General features: G+C 35.7%; 1 long non-coding RNA gene and 1 pseudogene across 1 annotated transcript in view; one reads left to right on the top strand and one right to left on the bottom strand.

Annotated features, from left to right (window-relative positions):
* Positions 1-16,841, top strand: part of LOC147824938 (uncharacterized) — a 68,592-nt gene that overhangs the window by 3,068 nt on the left and 48,683 nt on the right. The gene's annotated exons all lie outside the window — the stretch shown is intronic.
* LOC101724935 (serine/threonine-protein kinase N2 pseudogene) lies at positions 8,287-10,266 on the bottom strand (annotated as a pseudogene).

The raw sequence follows: 16,841 nt of genomic DNA, 5'->3' as shown, positions 1-16,841 counted from the left end.
GTATGTGTTGTAAAAGGATTACCAAATTCAAATTAGTTAACACATCCATCACCTTACATATTTACCTTTGTGTGTTTGTGTGAGTGTGTGTTGGAATGAGTACATTTAAGATCTCTTTTAAAATCTGATTTGAAGTACACAGTACAGTGTTGTTAATGAAAATCACCATGTACATTAGATCTCAAGAACTTATGTATCTTATAACTTAAAGTTTATAGAGTTTGACCAATTGCTTCCCATTTCTCCCACCCCTCAGCCCCTGGGAAACCATCATTCTACTACTTTCTATGAGTTTGACTTTTTGGATTCCATATATAGGTGTGATCATACAGTATTTGTTTTTCTCTGTCTTATTTCACTTAGCATAAACCTCAGGTTCATCCTCATTGTAACACATAGCACAATTTGCTTCTTTTTATGGCTGAATAGTATTCCATTGTGTATGTGTATATGGAATGTTACATATTATATATGGAATGTTATATATTATATATGGAATGTATGTGAAACATTACCTATATATCCCATATCACATATATATTTCATATATAATATGGAATGTTGCAAATATATTTAATATGTACAATATTCCATGTATATATACATATATATTTCACATTTTTCTTCTCCATTCATCCACCGACAGACACTTATGTTGTTTCCATATCTTAACTATTGGGAATACTGCTGCAGTGAACATGGGAGTGAAAATGTCACTTCAAGATAGATTTTTTTCCTTCAGATATATACCCAGATATATAGGGTATGATAGTATCCTAAATATACCCTAATATAAAATAAATATAAAAATAGGATATTATATTTTAATTATTTGAGGAATTTCCATACTGTGATCCATGACTCTTCTCAGAGACTGGCGGAAACCAGCAGTGACTGACTAAGCCCTTCAGCAACCAACAGAGACATTCAGTGACCTGAGGAGAGCCCCACAGAGGCAGCAGAGGTGCCTGCAGAGTTCTGGAAAGCTGCCAAGAGGGCTACAGGACTTGGCTTAGGGGAGCTGATAGAAAGGCTAGAGGCCACCAAGGGCTGTAACACTAAGAGCTATAACAACAGGAGCTATAACACCGGGAACTATAACACTGAGGGCTGAAAGCCACTGGCCCTCAAAGCTCTGAGCTGCTATCATCAGTGGAACTGCACTTTGCCAACTTATGATTTCTGTCTGAACTGAGCAAAAGGACACCCCCCCACCCCCCCCCACCCCCACCCCCACCCCCACCCCCCAACTAGCTAATTGGTGACAGAAGTGTTCCCTCTTCAATTTTGGGAAGAATTTAAGAATGACTAGTACTAGTTATTCAAATGTTTGGTAAAATCACCAGTGAAGCCATCTGCTTCTGGGATTTTTGTTGGGAGATTTTTGGTTATTGGTTCAATCTCTTTACTCATATTTGTTATATTTAGACTCTTCTATCTCTTCATGATTCAGTCGTTAAGCTGTATATTTCTAGGAACTGATTTATTTTTCTAGGTGGTCAAGTTTGTTGTGTGTAATTTTCATAGTGTTTTATGATCCTTGGTATTTCTGTGATAACATTTGTAAACATCATGCCTTTTTGTGTCTTGATAGCCTCTTTTCTTTTATCACAGAATAATATTTCATTGCAGGGGATATTTATCCATTCACATAGATATTCACATGGGTAATTATATATATATTCCGTATTATATGTTATATACGGGATATATATTATATATGAAATAGTTCATATACATTTGACATATGTAATGTGGTGTATATACACCACATTTTCCTTCTCCTTTCATTCACTGACAGACACTTAGGCTGTTTTCATGTCTGAAAGAAGTACTGTACCGGAAATACTGCTGCAATGAACATGAGAGTGAAATGTTATGTATTCAATATGGAATCCACAATTTATCCAGTCACCATTTTAAGAGAGCATCTTCATTTTTTCCAATTTTTTTTTTTTTTTTGGTACTGGGGATTGAACTCAGGACCTTGTGTTTGAGAGATAGGCAGCAGAACCACTTAGCTAAATCCCCGGCTCATTTCTTCCAATTTTTGCAAGTTAAGGATAGATAAACATTTATGTATGGGCTTTTGTGTGAACATATTTTCAATTCATTTGATGAGTACCTTGAATCTTATGTAAGGCTGTGTTTGACTTTGTAAGAAACTGATAATTTTCAAAGTGTCGGTACCGTTTTTGCAATCCTACTACCAATAAACAAGAGTTCTTGTGGCTCCACTTTCTTGATAGCATTTAATATTTTCAGCTTTTTGGACTTAAGCCATTCTAATCAGTGTGTCCTCTACTCTTTAGATGGCTCAGTTACTTTTGCAAAGTAACCAGACAACATATGCACTGAACCAGTGTTCTGTATTTTGGTTAGATAGGAAACAGAAAAATTTTTTAAAATTTTAAAAAGAGAAAATAACATCTCAAAGCAAAAGGGTGTGAGTTTTCATATCATTGTGTTCTAAGCCTCAGAACCTAAAAAAATCATTAAATCAATATCCAAGTAGTTCTAATATTAAAGTCGGGGCAAAGAGCACTTTTAAAAAAAGTTGAATTACAATTGACTTACTGTATTTTTGGCAAAATACACTTTTGCTAAAGGACTTAACTTCTTAGGAGAAATAACACACAACTAAAAAAGTAACCAAGACTCTTAAGAGGACAGTGAATTATGAAAGTAATAAAGAGTAGGGGCTTTGGAATTAGAAGCTGGTTTTAAATTGAATATTTATTCACTGCTGGGTGTGGTGGTACACACCTGTAATCCCAGCACTTGGGAAGCTGAGGCAGGAGGATCGCTGTGAGTTTGAGGCCAGCCTGGAATACATAGTGAGTTCGAGGCCAGCCTGAACTGTATTCTCAAACCCCCCTCCCCCCAAAATCGAATAAATTCAATATAATTTATTTAAATTTTCTGAGCCTCAGCCTACTAGTCTGTAAGACTAGTAACAGGGTTATTTTGACCATTAGAGGCTATATTTTTTAAATGCCTAACATACACAAGATACTCCAAACAAACTGTCCTTATAAATTGTAAGACTTTAGTGTATGCTAAAATTTCCATTGGTTTGGGATTTTCCTGGAGTAGCTAGAAATGAGATGTTGGCTTCAGAGGCAAATTCATGAAATATACAACAATATAGATTCTAGAAACTAGGCAGTTGACAGAGCTAAGTTACAGTAATTCACCATTTGGGCTTGGCAAAAACTTGATTATAATGTGAAAAATTAGAAGGCTTGATGCTGGGGATTTAGCTCGGTGGCACTGTGCCTGCCTGGCAAGCATAAGGTCCTGAGTTCAATCTCCGGTACTGGAAAAATTAAATAAAATTAGAAGGCTGATATTCCCTCTAGTCTTTCTCACAATATCTTTCCTTCTGAAACAAAAGCATTAAATTTGTGACTTATTTGTTTTAAATATTGATAATAACAAAGACCATCAATGAAGCATTTAATAGAATTTCCTAATCCTTTAGAAATTATTTCAAAAGAAGGAATTTATTTTAAGTAACCAAGGATAACAATCTTTTTTTTTTTTTAAGGTTAAGTTTGAAAAGAATGAAAAAAGTGGCTCTGAATTCTACTCAATTCCCCAAAAAGCCTTAAAGCTGGGATGGGGTAGGAAAAGGGTATGGGCAATGGGATCTTCAAAATAAAACTGGATCCAGACCCAGGCAGATATCCTAAAAAGTATGGGTCTTTTGTTTTTTCCCTTTTGGGAATTTCTAGGAATTCATAGACCTTGAAGCCTACTCTGAATCTGAAGTTAAGCTCCTCTACTCTCAGAGGAGAGAAATGTTCATGACCATTTAGTCACGAGAATGACACTTAAAGGTAGTATTGTTTTTTTAGGCATGGAAGCAACTTGTTTTTGTGAGGTATTTAGTGGTTAGAAAAGTTGTTAATGGTATAACATTTTTTAGCAATTCTTAATAATGATGCTTAGTTTGATGGTATTAATACAGTTTTGACTGAAAATGAAACGATGGAATTCACTGAACCTGGTAAAAGTAGAACTTTTCTTTTTTTTTTTTTTTGGTACCAGGGATCAAACTCGGGTCCTTGCGCTTGCAGGGCAGGCAGCGGAACCACTGAGCTAAATCCCCGGCCCAGAACTTTCAATCTTAGCATGTCTATTGTGTAGTATTTTTTTTGTTTTGTTTTACAGATTAATCCTCCAAAAAGGATGGTTTTGGAGGCAAATGGGAGGTCTGATAATAACTAGCCAAGTAATTAAAATTGAGCAAGAAACATTAACCCAAAACAACACATTAAAAGGATGGAATAATAAAATAAAGTTGGGAATGATGATACTACTGTCCAGCATTGATGTGCAGAAGTACTCAACTTTCCCGAAGAAAAGGATTATTTAAATGTAAATTTTCATTGTTACTACTACTTAAATTGTGGTAATAAATTTATGAAAATAAGACACCTCTCTAGCATAATGATACATAAAACCTAATAAAATATTTATGAGCCACATATCAGCAGTGTTATCATTTTTTTCGTTTTTTTGTTTTTTTGGTACCAGGGATCGAACTTGGGTTTTTGCACCTGCCAGACAGGTGGCAGAACCACTGAGCTAAATCCCTGGCCCAGCAGTTTTGCCATTTTGCATAGAAATGGTAAACATGATAAAATATTTCTTTAACACAAGATCAAACATATTCATCACAATTTAGAGCTACACAAAGTTAATATGATGATATTTGGCTTGAAAACTACAGGAACTCTCTTCATAAAAGAAAGAAAAAAACATACTTTGAAAAGATAGAATTTCAGTCTTCCTCTTTAATGTATGAAAATAATAGAAACACTTTGGGTAAAAGTTTCTGACAGAAAATAATTTTAGTTTGTATGTCATATATGAAACTACTCATGTAGCTTTAATGTATACCACAACATAGGTATTTCTTACTATTTTTACATAAACTACATCACTTTATCTGATGAACAATATATGAATTTACTATAAACTCAGAAAATGGCACCTAAAAGAAATGGTGCAAAAAAATAAATAAATAAAAAAATTTAAAAAGAGGGGCCAGGGATTTAGCTCAGTAGTTCCGCCGCCTGCACCGCAAGCACAAGGACCTGAGTTCGATCCCCAGTACCAAAAAAAAAAAAAAAAGAAAAAAGAAAAAAGTAATAGTACATTACAATATGAATTGGAAAATCTTGCACATGTTTTGAAGGTTTCATATGAGTTGGTTTAGTGAATAAATAAAGCTTCTAACATGTAGAAAATTGATGATGAATAGAAAAAAAAGCCTAGAAGAAAATATTGTTAATCACTTGACATATAAGGACTTAACATGTTGGCATGTGTTTCCCACTTGTTTTAAAGTGATACTATAGTTGTGTATTCCCCAGACATAGTTTGTCTCTACCTCTGTTGTAGCCTTGATCACTTTCTACCTTTTATGTATTTAGTAAAAGGGCTATTTATCCTAGGTTGTAAGTTTCTGGAGGGTAGGAAGTATGTCTGACTCATCTTTCATATCTCCCAGGTGCCTTGCACATGATTCAAATGTGATACTTGGTAAATTTTATTTGATTGAATAATTGAGAGAATTTGCCATAGAAGAAATAGTCAACATTTTCCAGTAAAATATAGCATATATTTTTTTTCAGTCTGTTTAAACGTTAATTTGTGCATTTGTGGTAATTTATGACCGCAAAAAACACTTCTTAGAATGACAAATAGGCACATTTCATTTGAATGCATAGTATACCATTCTAATATATCCTAATTTCCTTACAAAGTGCTTGAGCAGTCACATATACATACAGTAATAGCAAAATATATTTACACTCTTAAAATTTTTAATCTAAGATACTTATACATATACTTTAAACTACAGGAAAAAAATAGTGCTTTCTTCAGCTTGTATGAATATACATACCCTGCCCTCTAATTTTTTTAGTGACTGACTTCAATTAAAAAATTTCTGTACACCATGTAGTTATAAAATGCTACATCAGTTTTTAAAATGCTAAAAGCCCATTTTAGACATTGCTTTCTAGGCAAATTTGAGAACCAGTTAGGTGAGCAGATTGTACCTCAAAAGTATTTAGTGTTTTATTTTAATGCTGTTAACGATGTTTAAATTAAAACTAGAAAATTATGCTTAGGTCTCCTACTGTCTTTTCCTAAGGAAGTTTAACTGGCATTTAAAAATAAATTTAAATAACACATTGTTCTTCTTTTTACAAGATTTTCTTCCAAAGGATCTTGGCTAATAATTTAAAAGGTAATATGAATTATTTCTGGATAGTTTTAATTGTTTTCAGAGTACAATAAAAAGATGTTAATACAGTCTTCACAAGGCTGAAATATTTATAAATGCTTTAGCTGAACTCCACAAACTACTCTATTTTTATAAGATTTAAATTTGAATAAGTTTTAAGAGATGAGCTCACTGTGATTAAATGGTTAATTCAGCATGGTTAGTTAACAACTTGTTATTCCTGAGGTATAATGACCCCAACATGTTAAGCACAGGATCAAAGATGTTACTTAAGAGAAAACAACTCATGGACCAGGAGGGGGAAAATGTAAAAACAAAGTAAAACAAAAACTTCAAGCAAATGGAAAGTCATGATTTGCAAAACATATACTGTAAGAGTACAAAAAGCCACAACAGATCCTCTTGAAGAATTGTAAAAAGTATTTGATCAAATTATTTTTCAGACTTTGGAGGTACAGCCTTAGTGTTATAATTTTTTAATAAAATATACTGTTTTATCAAAAATATTTATACATTCTGTTATAATATATTGCTTTTGCCCTCAGTAACTGCCAATATAAAATCTGGATCCAGTGGCCTAAAATATACAAATGCACTTAATATAAATGCTGGAGCTTGAAGTATCTGCTTGGCCACTGTATAAAAGTGATGAAGTGGTGAAATTCAATACAAAGCCTACATTACAGAATACATTACACCTTTCACATATACATGTTCACAGCAATGTATACAATGATAATCCCTATGATTTAACAGTTCACTTCTACAACAGACACAAAAACAAATGAACTAGGTTGACAAATGTAGAATACATATCAAAAAAGGAAAGATCAGCTCACTGATTCTGGAAGATAGGACTGAACATGCTGGGTGTCTAGACTTCGGGAATGCATATGGGTAACATAGTATCTTGGTTCAGGCTGATTAGAAGTCCTCAGGCTTAACATTTGAAGTAAATGCTGATGTTCCTCTTTCAGCATTAATAAATTGTTTGGCACATGGTTGGTAAAGATAAGGCAATAAAGTTTTCTCCAGATAAATACAGAAAATTTATAAAAGAAGACATCAATTCGTTGTATTTTTTAAAAAGTCAAGCCACCAAAGTTGTATAAAATGCCACTACAGTTTTTGATATTTCTTTAAAAAATAAGAGCAGTTGCCTTAGTCAAACAGAATCATAGTTTATGTGAATAATAATAGCATTCCAAGCTCTAATTTTCTGCTTTTGTAAAACATAGTTAAGTGATTAATTTTCCTTCCATTTAAGGCAGCCATTATGACAAAGATAGGGACTATAAAAGAGTAGTTCTTTTTCTTGTTTTTTGGTTTTTTTTAAAGACTATTGATCCAAAAGTATTCCTTTGTGATGGGTTTTCATGGTCAATGTTCATTTAGCCTAAACTCCATGAAACTGTTTCCAGTGCTCAAATTTATGTTCAAAAAAACGTTGAGAGGCCGCTTTTCAAGAAGGCATTAAAATAGAGTATTTTTGCCAGGGATTTAGCTCAGTGGCACTGTGCCTGCCTGGCAAGTGCAAGGTCCTGAGTTCGAGCCCAGGTACCAAAAAAAAAAAATACTTTTAAAGAAATCTTCATGTGTTGTTGTTTTGTTTTGTTTTTAACTCAGAAGCTACTGGTGGCACAGAGAGCAAATGAAGAAGTGCTATTTTTGAGAGGTCTTCTTGTGAGTCGGTCTGCTTGGTTTCACAGTATCTAGTACATTAGCACCAATCAGTGATGTAGTCAAAGTCTCTGAACATTTCTTGCTCCTCTTCAGAAAGTACCCTTGATTCTCGAGGTGGAGTCAGAATAGGTGCTTCTGAGGCAAATTCATCATCAAAATTACTAACATCCTCCCATCCTCTAATGGTAGGGACAAATAGCAGCTTTACTTTTTTGTCCATCAAAGCACTCCAATCAATTAGCCAGAAAAATGCATGTTTTTTCTTTTTTGTTACTGGAGATCAAACTCGGGACCTTGCGCTTTCAAGGCAGGCAGTGGAACCACTGAGCTAAATCCCCAGCCCTAAATGGATGCTTCTTTATGTCCTCTGTGTCTTTCTCACCAGCTCCAAGATGCCACCCAGGATTTCTTCTTAACAGCCTTCTCATTATGGAAATGGCCTCTGTCAATAAGAACCTTGGGTACCTTACTTCATCATTTACAATACTGTCAAAACCTCCTCTTGGGCCAGGGATTTAGCTCAGTGGTTCCGCCGCCTGCTTCGAAAGCATAAGGTCCCAAGTTTGATCCCCAGTACCAAACAATACAAAACAAAATGAAAAACCTCCTCTTCATCATCACCAGGAAAGGGAGACTCACCAATGAGCATTTCATATATAGGTACTCCAAGGCCCCATCATTCTACAGCCCTTGTATAGGATGTTTCTGTTAATGCTTCTGGGGCAAGACATTCAGGAGTGCCACAAAAGGTGCTTGTTCCATGTCCATATCACATTCCTTCTTTGCAAAGACCAAAATCAGCAATTTTCACAAAGCCTTCAGTGTCTAGTAATAAGTTATCCAATTTCAAATCTCTATAAACAGTTTTGTGTTCATGTAAATATTGCAAACCAAGAACTACACATGCAGCATAAAATACAACTCTTGGTTCAGAAAAGACATCAGTATGAATGTGCATCATTAGCTCCCCACCGGCAGCATATTCAATGACAAAGCAAACATGCTCTTTGGTTTGGAAACATGCAAAAAGGTTCACCATAAAGGGATGCCTTACACTATTCACAGTTTCAAAAATTCTTTTTTCACACATCAGGCTGTCTACTTCATCTTGAGCCACAATGTCTCATTTCTTTAAAGCTTTTATAGCAAACATTTCATTTGTGTGTTTATATTCAGCCAAAAGCACCTTTCCAAAATGTCCTCTACACATGACAGCACATCTGAAGTCTTGTGGATTGAACTGAGATCTCTGCTGAGATCTTCCATCCTCAAGTTCTCAAACACCACTATATCCCAACCCTGAATCAGGAATATCAGCTCCATATTCAGATTGTGATTTTGGAAGTATAGCATTTCTGTCATTCTCAAAACTCTTAATTCAGAAGATTAATCTATGTCTCCAAGGGAAGAAGCACATGGTGGAGCCAGAGGAGATTCGGGCTCAAGATCAAAGTCCAATTTGGTTACTATAGAATCACTAGCTGACGGCTCAAGCTCAGGGATTCGAACATCAACCACTGGCACTGTGGTAGGCACAGGAACTTGAGGGCTGAAAGTCCCAGAATGATTTACTGTCGGAATAGCTCTTCTCACCAGTCTTCCCCAAGTGGCAATATTAATATTCATTTGAGGAGCTCAGAAATATTTTGCCTTGCTGTTTGGAAAAATTTTCTTTGGTCTTTGGAGTTTTGGTCTTCTTTCAATAACTAGATTAAAAAAGGTAACCTCTGCAAATAAAGTACCCTGTGGTTCCAGATAGAAACACATGTCATGCCATTGGTTGTCTAAAAAGTCTTCTAACCTCAGAAATTTTACAGCACACAGAGATTGCCAATCATGCCAATAAACTGAAATTTCCAGTTCATGTGACCTGTCTAGTTCCGGTGTAAACTTCTGGTCCCATGACTGATTGGAAATAGGTTTCCAGCTAGTTTGACCAACCACAGTATTATCTAACTTCAAAACAGCACAGACATCATTAGACAAGTCATTGGTGTTTAGAAGATTTCGACTACTTCCACTTTTACTTTTACTTGTTCTGCTCGTGAAAGATGATCTAGTTTCAGTTGGACTCCATCCAGGTAGTGCAACTGATGCTGCCTTTGACCATTCAGGCACATTCTCTAGGATATCTTGACAGCCCATGAGTCAAACTTCCAAAGTACCTGTTAATTCTGCCGGTTTGGATAGTGTACTATATTGGTTTTATGTAGATATCATACTTTGCCATAGCACATTTTTAAAATTGTGCTTTACATCTTAAATTATTATGAATGAGAAAAATAACAAAAGAAATAATATACTAACATGTCAGTAGAAATTGAGTTAGGATAGTAGAAATTCTTTTTTCTATTTCAGCTTGTTCATAATATGGTCTATTACTTTTCTAATGGAAGGAATAAATAACAAACTGGCATTTAATATTCTGCCAGGTTAGGTCATTTTGCTGTAATTATGGTGCCCTTCCCTCTGTGATAGTGACATCCTATTCCTCTGCTCACCTTCACATTCCCCACTGCTACCTTCCTCGCTTCCCCATCCCATCTAGCTGAGAGAGATGGAATAGTAACAAGATGAAAAAGAAATGTTTGCAAGGAGTAGCAAGAAATGATGGAGTGATGAGAGGTTTAACCCTGAGATTCCTTTAGAATTCATTTATTCATTCATTCATTCACTCACTCAGAAACACTGAGTGGTCTGTTGCATGGGAAATTCCTGGGGTCAGCCTGCAGCAGCCAGGGAAAAATGCAGAGCCAACCACATTCTAGGGGCCAGCAGCCCAGATGCCCAGAAACCAAGTAGCCAAACAGCAATGCAACTGATCCAAGTAGGACTTAGAGGACACAATAAGGCCAAAGCACCACTCCTCCTTCTATGACATGGGGCCACTGAAACTTACCCTGGATTCCCAGGACCAAGAAGAGAAACAAAGAAAAATGAACTTGTTTAAAAAAGCTTTAAAGGGCCTAGGATTTAGCTCAGTGGTTCTGCCACTTGCCTTGAAAACACAAGGTCCTAAGTTCAACCCCTGGTACCAAAAAATAAATAAAATAAAATAACTTTAAAATGGAAAGAAATTTCTTTTAAATGGCAGGATCAAGAGTTTCCTGCCATTTCTGAGAAGGGGTTGTGAGTGCATGGTGAGATCAGTGACAACTTAAAAGACAGGTATGATTATACATTCTGAATCAGGGTCTTCTCAATCTATACTTGCTGTATGTTGTGTTCACTTTTTTCAAAAGGAGTTTAATGGGTACTTGCTATATGCCAGACACTAGATCAGGGATAACTTTTCACAGAAAAATGTAAGTATAATAGAAGTACCAGAGACTGTCTTTATGTGAAGTCAGAGGATCTCCCAAGCTATTCTTTTTTTAGAGAGTTGAAATATAAAAATTGTCACATTATTTAATTTGTCATTTAAAGTGAAATTAATTACAGAATATATAATAATCCATTACCTCCTCCTGATTAAAAAAAATTAATTGGAAGGCTGAGAGGATTGGTACCTTGAGTTAAGTAGGCAAAACAAAGCCCACCACACTCAGTAAATATTTAAGCTTAGCCAATCAGAAACATAACCAACTAGAAACTTAACCAATCAAAAACTACCAGCCTCTAACTACAGGCTACCAAATAACCTCTAATTAAGACTTTACCAATCAGAAACCACTAACTTCTAACTTGGGACTTTCTACTTTAATCAATTTAATATATTTTGTTTTTCTTGCTTTCCCAAACACATGATAAAGTTCTCTCTTATCCTTATACCCAGGAAGTACTGAACTCTCTGTGGTCTGGTGCTGCCCAATGCATACTCAAATCAACTCTTCTAATTTTTAACCTGCCTAAGTTTATCTTTTAACATGTTCAACATAAAGAGTCTCTAGGTAAAATCAATTTGCAACATTTTCAACCTAAAGAGCGATCTACCTAAAAACTAGTAATTATGCAGTCTAAAAGGTGATCAAAATTCAAAGGCACAAGCAAGAAAAAAATGGCATTCTTACCAATATTACTTATTATTTCATGATGAAACTGCTAGTGGCACTCCATAATTGATATAAAACTACGTCAATGATTCAGTGTTAAAATTCAGATACAGATTCAAAACAGGTTCAGTTATTTTCCTTCTATACAACAAATATTTACAAAGTTGTTATCATGTGCAAGAAACTGTTACCAGATATAGACTAGTAGGAGAGATTAAAAGAATTTCTTTTCTCAGAAAAATAGATATTGTGCTTTTGCACTGGATAAACATTTTTTCTCAAACCAATTTGCATCCCACAGTAATATCCTGTCCATTAGAAACCACTTATATCACACAAAAAATATTTTTCATATCTTAGAGCTTTTATTTGCTACTATTTGAAAAAGCTTCAGTTTACAAAATTTCATTGGACATGAAGTTTTATTCTACCTGAGAGACGAAACTATAGTACCACAGTGGGGAGTGAGTTAATTTTTGTACTACATAAAAAGGGGAATGAGTAGTACATAAAGCTTGATGGTCTGAGATGAAGAAAACTTCCCAGTGAAACATCTAGAGAGATCTCACATGACTTGTGAACAGACCCTGAATTTAAAGAACTTACTTAAAATGCATCAAAGAAACTTGGCCAAGTTCATTCATCATACAAACTTACAGCCATTTTAGTACCATTACATGTAATTATACATTTTAATTTTAGACCCCATTTGGACTCAAGCTAGCTGCTGATGATTCAGAAGAAGAAAGGTTTGTGTTTGGCTGAGGTTCCTCATGCTATCACTAACAAATTCAGAATATATGTAATTAGCATTTTGGCATTGCATTTCCCTTCAATTCAGATTGGGGGCATTTTCATACTCTCCAAGCCAGGAATATAATCAGGAAAACAGTGTAATATGAAAAAATGCAGGAATACTGATTTGGAAGAACTAAGCTCAAGTTGAGTGTCATCATTTACAAACTGATCCATAAAATGAGGGTGATAAAGAAACAAGCAAATGAAAGCACATGTAGACATGTCCTTCTTAAAACTACTGTAGCAGGAAACTGTGAGAACCCTGGACAGACCACTCTTAACATGAAGATAGGAGCAAAAAGCAGCTTTAAATGCTAGCAGCTCAGCGAGTGACTCTTGTCAGTCTCAAGAGCCTTGAATAGAAGTTTGTGCTTCTTTATATACCTGTTTTTCAGATCTATGAAGCTTAATTCCACTGGAGTTTGCCTAGGAACATAGCAAGCAGGATTTACACCAAGTAGAGCAGCGGAGATGAGAGCAAAGAGTTCTGGGAAGACTTTGAGTCTGTTATGCTCCTTTGGTGACAGATTACAGATGTTGTCATGGTTACTCAGGTACAGTCCACAAAGAGCATATTTACCTAGTTAACCCATAGGCACCTAATAACACAGTAAACTTATAGTTTCCCAATTCCATATGGAGGAGTGGTCTCCTCTCACTACAAAGTACTGAACAGATGTAAAGCATTGTTTTGTAATTATAAAACAAATTAATAGGAGATAATTTTACATTTAATGAATACTAATATCAATTTTGATGACCCAAAGTATGTGGTGTTATATCTGTTGGAGCTAAAAGCCTACTATAAAATTATGACAAAACAAGTATTTTGGAATCCTATAAATAAAAGTATACTTATGAAGATCACCAAAGTTTTAAGTGAAATAAAAAGTAAAGAGGAAATTATAGTTCAAGGCACAAATCAGTTTTTAAGGAGAAAAAAATGTTTTAAAGTTCCCTGTCAATCTTCAATAGCTAGCTGGTTTTAAAACCACTCAAACTTAGCTTGATAATAAAACTTTAAATTGTGTTCAGCCATGCTGATATTATATGCAAATGCACAATTCATCATTAAAATGATGGTAATACTCATGAGATTACTAAGAACTAAAGCAACTATTTTAATCTTGCTACTTTTTTTCATTACTGTATGACTTTTGGTCAAATTAAACATTTTATTAAAAGTCCATATGATAATATTCATTATATTTGTATATATATGAATTAAATTTAGTTAAATGACAAAATAATGGAATTCATTTGGCCCACTGATGGTTTTGTGTATAAAAACTTTCATAAGAATAGTAACTTGGGACATCATTTCTGAAGGTTAATTTCTCAATGTATAATATGGGGAAACATGAACCCAAAGAACCATTCAGGGCCACATATAGATTTAAGCTTTTGGCCAAATCAGGCACCTTATATACATCATATTGTATAATGTATTGCTTAACAGTAATATGTACTGTCTGCCTAGTTTGTTTTTCTTATGACTTTTGTCAGCTTTTGTCAGGAGATTTCACTTTGTAAATGCTCTGGCAAATCAATTCTATCCTTCTGGGTCTGTGGGGATGTAATAATGTGACATCTAGAGCTTATCCAGATTAAGTAGAGAACAAATTACTTTTGCTTCTCTGTTGAAGAGGAGAGAAAAATTCTTCATAAGTGCTCAGAGAGTGTCATAATATTCTTTAGAGTAGATTAATCTTAGGGCCACAAGCTCCTAGGAATGTGAGTCTAGGGCAAATCATACTGGTCCTTTCTCATGTTTGCACAGGGGTCAAGTCAGCTTCAAGAAAATCGCCCAAAGGGGAAATCTCCTGATACTCAGGTGAAATAAAAGCCTTCAAAAGAGATCTGCAGCCTCAGGGAACCTGCTTTGATGGCTGGGGTTCCAGTGTTTACTGTCTAATTTTGTGTCAAAATCACTTCTTTTACCCCTTACTGCTTCTCAAGAATCTCTCCTAACCATGAAATTGAGAACAGAAAATCACAAGGCAATCACCCCAGTTATTTAAAATCATAGGGACAACTCTTGGCCAAGGCAAGCTTCCTGGACCATCACAAAGGGCCTCAGATGTGGAGAAGCCCTGGACTTGGTGTAATGCTCCACCCTCTCCATCGTTTAATTCTTAAAACAGTACTTTCTGAACAGGAGCTCCATATATTTATTAATTTGAAGATCTTGTATACAACCCCATGAAACATTTTTAACACAAGAACACAACCCCATTTTTCATTCTTATTGCACTCTTACCGATGATAACAGCACCAAAGAAATTTAGGGATGGAAATTATTACGCTGAAGCTAAAATGAGACTAATTTTCAACAGCAATTAAAATGTAAATACACTGTAGCATTATAATTCAGGGGGACTGTTCTAGAATATTTGTCATTTCTGCTTTCCATGTGGGTTAGAGTATTTTGAGATAAATGCGGTTTTCTAGACCTTTCAAACCAGACATACCATGTAGCTCCAAGGAAGTCACTGTAGGTTATTTTTATTTTTATTTTTTTAAATGAGAAAACTTGGGAGCAGATCAAGGTGTTGAATCATAGCCTATCTGTTAGTATGAAGGAATAGTGCCAGCCAACATGAGGTGAAGATTTTGAGGTTTTGAGGGTTTTTTTTTTGTTTTTTGGTATTGGGGATGGAACTCAGGACTTTGCACTTTCGAGGCAGAGAGTGGAACCACTGAGCTAAATCCCTGGCCCCTGAAGATTTTGAGGATTTTGAAGCATTCCTCTCCTCCCTTTCATCATCCTCTTATCTTACTATATTTGTACCTCTTCTTCCCCATACCAAAAATAGATTCATGGAAAACTTGAATATAAAATCTTCTTCTTCCTCTGCCATGTGATTTGAGCCAAAAATCTAGATCCCATTTCGTGCTTTGTTGACTTTCATGGTTAGCAAGCTGATCATTAATCCTGCTAATTATTATGTGGTACTAACTTATTAAATTATTGCCTTAAGGTGGGATGCCCGTTATTTTAGTATTTAATACCACAAAGTCTTTTTTGGGGGTCTCACTATGTATTTCAGGCTGGTCTCAAACTCACTGTGATCCTTCTGCCTCAGCCTCCGGAGTTATGGGATTACAGGCACACACTACCACTGCCAGCTGCTAAGTCTTAAAGACACAAAGATTTCTAAATCTAAATTTCCCCTGGGCCTATCACAAAGCCCACTGACAAGCCAGTGGGTGCTTCCTGAAGACCTTTAACTGTACCAGCATCTAGCTCTGAATCTGAGAGCTGTGGTGAGGCCACGTGTGGCCAAAGACAGAAGAAAACATCCAGCTGTTTCCTTCATCCATGCTCAACTTGACTAGGTCAGTAGCTCATCCACATGACTATTCAGATCTTGTCATGCTGTTCCGCTCAGTGCAATGCTAACATACAGAAAATGTAACATACTTTACATCACCCACTATTCTTCCTTCATCCCTCTTGCTGACTTTGCTTCCTAGGTCATAGAAAACAGAAGTAATCCCAAGCAAACTTTCACAAGCTTGTACATCTCCCTCTTGCCAGCAACTGCACTCCCACAGAGTCTTCTGCCTCCTTTCCTTACAATGAATTGTCCAGTTTAAGGCCACCGAATCCCATCATCACTCATCTGCTCAGGTCTTTACTCCAAGGATTCACTCCTCACTTTGGGAAGACTCTCATCTACATGCAAATTTACTGTTACTTCTCTTGCCTTAAAAAATGGTAACCACCGCCTCTCTGGACCCCACATTTCATTTGCAATACTGTCCATTTCTATTTCCCTTCCCATCAAAACCACTTGAAAAAACTTATCCTTGCTGTTTCAACATCTTTTCTCCCATTCATCATTAACCTGCTATCATCAAGTTTTCATGCCAAGTCACTCCACCAAAGCTGCTTCTGTTAAGTTCACCAGTGACTTTCATATTGTTCAACCCAGTGGTTTATCCCAGACTTTCTATTGTCTGACCTCTTGCCACATTTGAGACAGTTCATCACTCCCTTCTTGAAATACTCTCTTTGTGTGGGACTTCATGCTGTCCTGATGTTCTTCCTACCTCATGCTATTCCTTCTCCTCTCCCTTGCTGACTTTCCCCACCTCAGGTA

Source organism: Heterocephalus glaber, unplaced genomic scaffold (genome assembly GCF_053883595.1).
Source record: "Heterocephalus glaber isolate CG9 unplaced genomic scaffold, H.glaber_assembly_v1.0 deba00001523, whole genome shotgun sequence".
Classification (NCBI taxonomy): Eukaryota; Metazoa; Chordata; class Mammalia; order Rodentia; family Bathyergidae; genus Heterocephalus; species Heterocephalus glaber.
The sequence above is the reverse complement of the archived record's forward strand: the minus strand, read 5'-3'. Positions and strand labels throughout refer to the sequence as shown.